This window comes from Lagopus muta, chromosome 3 (genome assembly GCF_023343835.1).
Source record: "Lagopus muta isolate bLagMut1 chromosome 3, bLagMut1 primary, whole genome shotgun sequence".
Lineage (NCBI taxonomy): Eukaryota > Metazoa > Chordata > Aves > Galliformes > Phasianidae > Lagopus > Lagopus muta.
In genome coordinates, this window is record NC_064435.1 from 19,484,256 (window position 1) to 19,490,685 (window position 6,430).

General features: G+C 40.5%; 1 long non-coding RNA gene across 1 annotated transcript; it reads right to left on the reverse strand.

Annotated features, from left to right (window-relative positions):
• Positions 1–804: 804 nt before the first annotated feature.
• Positions 805–4,292, reverse strand: LOC125690465 (uncharacterized). The gene is made up of 3 exons (XR_007375688.1): positions 4,192–4,292; positions 2,577–2,810; positions 805–1,692 (listed from the first exon to the last, which is right to left on the reverse strand). It is a non-coding gene; the product is annotated as an uncharacterized LOC125690465 (long non-coding RNA).
• Between the last annotated feature and the right edge of the window lie 2,138 nt (positions 4,293–6,430).

The window sequence follows — 6,430 nt, forward strand, 5'->3', positions numbered from 1 at the left end:
GTAACAGGACTCATTCAGTAAGGAGAAGAGAAAGCTCCAGTGAGACCTCATTACAGCCTTCTGATTTTTAAAGGAAGCTTATAAGCAGGAGATGAATCAGGTTTTTTTACATGGGTAGACAGTGATAGGACAAGAGGGAATGGTTTTAAAATAAAGGAAAGGAGATTCAGATTAGATGGGAGGGGCAAGTTTTTCACAGAGGGAGGTGAGGCATTGGCACAGGCTGCCCAGAGAAGCTGTGGATGCCCCATCCCTGGTGATGCTCAGCGCCTGGTTGGAAGAGGCTCTGGGCAATCTGATCTAGTCCTTGATCTAGCGGCTGGCAACCCTGCCTGTGGCAGCGGGTTGGATGCAGATGATCTTTGAGGTCCCTTCCAGCTCAAGGCATCCTACAATTCTGTATTCATATGATCATGAAAACTGATTTTCAAATCAAAATTCTCTCTGCGTAGATTTTTCTGAATTGTTTACACTGAATTCTAAACTAAAGCATCTGCAGCAGTGCTCCACAATTACATTCTGACAAGAAAGACAATCTAAATCCTTCTTTCTCTTAGTTTATTCCATAATAAATGGTATGTTATTTTTGTGAAACCAAATATATATATTTTTAAATCTGTTCATTTCAGGGATTTTCCTTTGCAGTGACACAAGCTTCTTCAGTAAACAGAAATGTGGGTCAGGATCTTGGCAAGGGAAATGGTAGAAAAGAATCATGTATAAGCCACTTCATCCGATTTTGAGCCACTTTTTTAGCTGCTGATCCTCTGTTTCTTTCAGGGGTCAGGCAGTGGCCACAATACTGTTTGCACACTGAATTATTTTCTGCTGCTGATGATGTACATTCCTTTCTTCTGAAGTTATTTGTGTCTTTCAATTTGCTGAAAACCTGTGGCTGTAATTTCAGTAACGTCCTTGTAAGACACCCTCAACTTCATAATTTATAAACTATTGTTGCTAACTGTCTGCATGCCAGATAGAATCCCTACTCCTTTGTTGCCATTTGGAGTTACACGTATCTATTACTTTTTTAATATCATTAATGATAATTTTAAAAAGCTAACAAAACTTAAATTACAGTTTAAAAACAAACAAAAAAAACCTCTCCAAAGTACTCCAGGTTGCTGTATTCTTTGCTACTGCAGCCTAGCTTCTATAAAGGAGACCAGATGAGCATATGTACACTGTCATTTGGCTTCATAGTCCATAAGTTCCCTCACCTATGAAGCTTCTGTAACTAAACCCAGAATGCCCTGTTTAATATCTGTCGCTCTCTCTCTCATCTATTGCATTGACTGATTTCTGGGAGCCATGTGGCAGACAAAGCTTTGTCTGTGCTTTGTTCTACACTCATTTCAACCAGTAGGAGCTGCTCTCTTCTTTCTTTCCAAGTTACAGATAGTACTGAGGTATATTTGCATTTTATTTTTAGCACTTTCTTTCAAAAATGTTGTGACTTTCAATTTGCATACAGATCTTAAATGGTTTTTGAAACTAAGTAGAGAAAATGAATCTGTGACATGAAAAGGCTCATCATCGTGGACACAGGGTATTCAAAGTAGCAAAAGCAGCACCCACTCTTTCCAAGAAGCTGCCTCTGTTCCTGATGGTGTTGAGTGAAGGAAAAGGAGAGTACTGCTCTGCAGGAGGCTGGTGCTGGTCTTGTCTTGTGCATGGAGGTCAAGGGTCCACCTGCAAAACCACAGGGAATGCCATGGTGAGATAGAGTAGGAGCACAACAGGAAAGTTGCTGACTCCTTGACTCTGAACTGCCAACTTCAAACAATTGCCAAGATAGAGAACGCTGGATGTATATGGAATAAAAAAATGTCATTTCAAGTTTCAGCCCTCAACTGAAGGTAATTTTGAGAAATGTTCTAATTTTTATTTAATTTGAAATCAGTTTTGAAAATATCAAAATAAAATAGAGATAGAATTTAGAAAAATTCATAAATATACTTTCTCCTTGACTCAAACAAGCAGAATTGTCTTGATAACTTTTTCTTTCAGCTTTCTAATGGGATGAGGTAACTCACCCAAAACAAATGCATATCTTTTGCTTACATCAGCTAGTTTCCAAAATCCCAGTGTGCATGAAGCATGTAGTCAGGGGACTCTGTGCAGCTGATGGAGTGGTGAAATCTCAGAGGCAGACAAGACAGGAGGCCCGAAAGGAGAGTGATATACAGCTCCGTCATCAGTCAGAAAGCAGACTGGGGATGTGACACTTGTCACAGAGAGTTTGAATTGAAAACATTGAAAAATGACTGAATCACAAGTTATTCTGCAGAATTTCTGTAGAATCGGGTTTCTAAACTACATTAGGCAGCCAATGGTCTCTTATTTGTCTTATTTTGTAATGACAAACCTTAATGACAAGACTGTACCTGCTCTTGCAGTACGGCATTTCAACATATAGCCACACTGATGTTTAACTGAAGAAAATCCCAGATCCCAATAAATCCTGGTTTAGGTAGAGACAGCCACAAAATATCCTAGCTTGTATATACATAAATAAAGATGTCATTGCAGTTTCAAAAAAGGTCTTTCCAGCATGAACATTCAATGCTTCTTACTTCCATCACTGCGTCCTCTTGGCCTGCTTTTCTGACTGAAGAATATGAATCCTCCCGGTAACACATGAAGTGAACTTGCATCTGTCACATGTTGTTCTTTCCATCTTTCTCTCATCCCATCATGGTAGAAAAATATTTATCTATCTTGTTGATTCATGCAGTCATAAACATTAAACTGCAGCATCTTCAAAACCAGAGTAAAGACCAAGCCATTGCAGGCATTCAATTGTCTTCCTGTTATAATAGCATAGGACAAGAGTCAAGATGTATATAACCTCAATTTCTATACTGCTGTAAAATAGGACAGAAAAAAAAAAACTTTCTGAAAAATAAAGATGAAGGATATATGCAGAAAGAAAGATTCATTAAACTGTTTTAGAAATAGTGCTAAAAAGGGTTACTGTGTATGCTCTCAGTTATCCTGGGGTGTCCCAGCAGAATAACTAGGGAGCACTGTGCTTCTTGGCTGTTTCTCTGCTACTTGCTCTACTTAGTACAGGGAAAAGACACGTTGCTGACCTGAATGGTTAGGTACTGGCAGCAGTTCTAAAAAATGCAAATGGAAGCACAGTGTCCAACTAAGAATGACTTTTAGGAGAAACTATGGCTTTCTTCTCAGCTAAACTATAGTTTAATTCTTGTGTTAATCAAAATTTCACTTGGGATCCCATTTAGCAAGATGTATCTCAGATACATGTTAGATAGCCAGTTCTTCCTACCTTGTGGGCAAGCTGTGGATCTCCCAGCAGAGCACTGCATCGGAGCTCCCTGAGATCATAAACCTGTCTGAAATAGTGCTGGTAGCTAAAGAGGACACAGAAGGTCCAGGTTGGTTTTTTTTGCCTCCCACTTACACCGAGATGGGTATTTTCCATTGAAGCTGAGACCTGTGCCTTAGGGATGTTCAAGGACCTCTCAACCCAAAAGAAATGCACCTTGGAAGGTCCCACAAAATACCACGAGCATGGAATAAAATTAAGTTTTGGGTAAAAGTTCTACCCTTCTACTGCTGACGACCTGCCTCTGTGGTTATGCAAACAAAAACCACAAGGTCAAAAATGTGTGTGCACAAGAGAGCGTGTCTGTAAAATAATGACATAAATTGTCTATGCATTTTATATTAATAATTTATTATGTTAAAAAATAATGTAAAGAAATAACCCAGGGAAGAATTCCTAATCCTTTTCCCGTAAGGCTGACAAATTCATACCACCGTTGATGCTTATTTTGGATTTTGACAGACCAAAAAACCCATGTTCTTTGACATGGAAAAGTTCAAGTGAGAAGTTGTAATAGGAAACTTTAATGGCCATAAAATGTTCAGTCTCTCAAATTTGGCTGATAGAATACCTTCAGCTGATATCTTCCACTGGTTTGGATGCAGTGCGTTTAAAAAGAGATAGAAGGTAAATATAAGCTCACTACAAATTAAAATGACCCAGCATATTCTGTGGCAAACAGTAGTAACTTCTGCAGGACTCCTCCTGGAAAACTTTCTATATTTTTCTTGGGCCGTATCCCAAATTTCTCCCTTAGCTTAGCTGAGGTATATTTTATGTCACTTTTTCCCTTTCCCCTCTACTTTTACTTTAAAAACTGCCCACTGATCACTCACCCCTGTAGCTGTGGAACCAGAGGGAACAGGACACAGGGCAGCAGGACAAGACAACAGGCAGACCCAAATTTAGAAGCAGCATGCAGCCTGGCTAGATGAGCTCTGGCTCTGCTCCCCTTGGGGCCTCAGGAGCAGCAGGTGGGTAGAAGGTGTGCCAGCAGCAGCTGCATGGATTCGCATGGAGGGGTATGAGCTCCCCTGGCCCCACAACTCTGTCTTTCACAACTGGCTTTGTGGTACCATTCACCATTACCAAATTTGAAGCTGCTATTGCAGACAGGCAAATGCATTCCGGGTGGCTTTGCTGAAAATGGCACTTCACTGCGCTGAGTGAACGCTGATGGATGTTCTGTAATTAAAGTGCTATAATAAAAAATACAGAACATCTGTGCCAAGGTGCTAAGTAATCTGTCTAAACAGATATCTAATTTTAAACTCAGTTATTTTACAGAAATACTACATGAAATTTTCAAATAGGAAATAGAGTTCTACTTTTCCCATGTGCATAGTATTTCTCTTTATTCGATAAAAATCTTCTCAGCTTGCATTTGGTTTTATTTGAAGTTAAGTGAGCTGTTCTCCTCCTTTGGGCTTCCAGTTAAACAGCTGACATTCTCTGCTGGTACATAGAAAACTAAAGAAATTTCACTTTTCTTTTATTGTGATTTAATGCCCTAGTATCTCCTGCATCTACACTACTGGAAACAAATATACGTACAGATATGAACTTTTATGATAAACTTACTTTGCAGAAAACACTTGGGATTGCTTGCATTACAAGCACGCTTACTTTGTTAACCAGCCCTGCAGTGCACTACTACTCTCTCTTTTTAGTAAGGAGCCTGTGGGTTCTAGCATAGCCTCACCACTGACAGTGAGTGTGCCAAATTGCAACACAATTCTGAGACACCAGCCTCACCAATACCAACAGGTATCTTCTGCAAAAGACAGCAAGATCTGATCCTGAAAGAAAATAGGCTGCAGCACCACCACCAACAACAAAAGAGCATTTATTTTGAGGCATCATTGAGCTGGTACTCATGAACCATATTTTTTATATCCTTTTAATGCCATCCTTTTGCTCTGTTTGTTTTATATCCAGTTCTTCAGAAAGGAAGTTACAGGCTGGTATTGCTGGTGCTTCTGCTGCAACCCAAACCTTCCCAGCTCTTACCAGTCACTAAAAATATGATAATGACATCCCACATTTAGATACAAGCTGTTGCTTCTTTCTTTTAAGGCTCTCCCCTGTTTAGCTTTGCCATCGATATCAAAACAAATCTTGGGGCAAAACACCAACTCCACAAGCTTCTGTGCAAAGTTTTGAGTTCTGGGAACAGCCTCAGGGACTGTGGGATGCCTGGGGCAGCAAGGAGCTCTGGTACAATTTCAGTACAAAGGCTGTGGGATAAAGACCTCTGCTGAAAATAGCTTTGCTTATGTTTTGTCACATTCTACCACAGCTCTCCAGAAACCCAGAGAAATAAAAATATGTTTTGATTGTTCTTCCTGACGGCTGAAGCTTACCCTGGCTAAAGCTTGTCACTCATTGCCCTTCGGGGAAAATAACATGAAGAACACTGTTAAAAGCAACAAAAACCACACACACAAAGGAAACAAGGAAAGGGAGGACATTCTCTAAGCAGGGAAGTGTGAGCCTCACTTGCAATCCAAAACTATAATGGGACGCAGAGGTGCCAAAAGACCTTTAGCCTGCCAGTTTTTCAGTAAGACGGGTAGCTTTTTCCACAGGAAAGTGGAAATGACCCTGAAACTCAACCAAGGCAGTGACCGCTGGAGCAGCAGAAAAAATAAAGGGGTAAAAAATAAAGCTGATTACATTCTGCAGGAAAAGTGATTTGGGAGGGAAGAAGGAGGAGGCTATGTGCAGTGGAAAATTCAGAAAACATTCTATTTCCAACAAGAAAATAAATGGTGTGTAGGAATGACCACAGGGAGGGGATGGAGGAGCTGCAGGGAGCATGGGAGCATGTAGGTCAGGAGGGTGAAGAAACACAGATGTGGGGAAGAAGAGAAATGAGGGCAGCGAGGAGTAAATTCCGGGGAGAGGTTGGTGGGATCAGGAAATGTAGACAGAACTGAAATCAAAGAATCATAGAATCAAAGAATGGATTGGGTTGGAAGGGATCTTAAAACTCATCTAGTTGACACTCTCTAGATCAGTCTGCCCACAGCCTTGAACACCACCAGGGACGGGGAATTCACAACTCTTGACAAC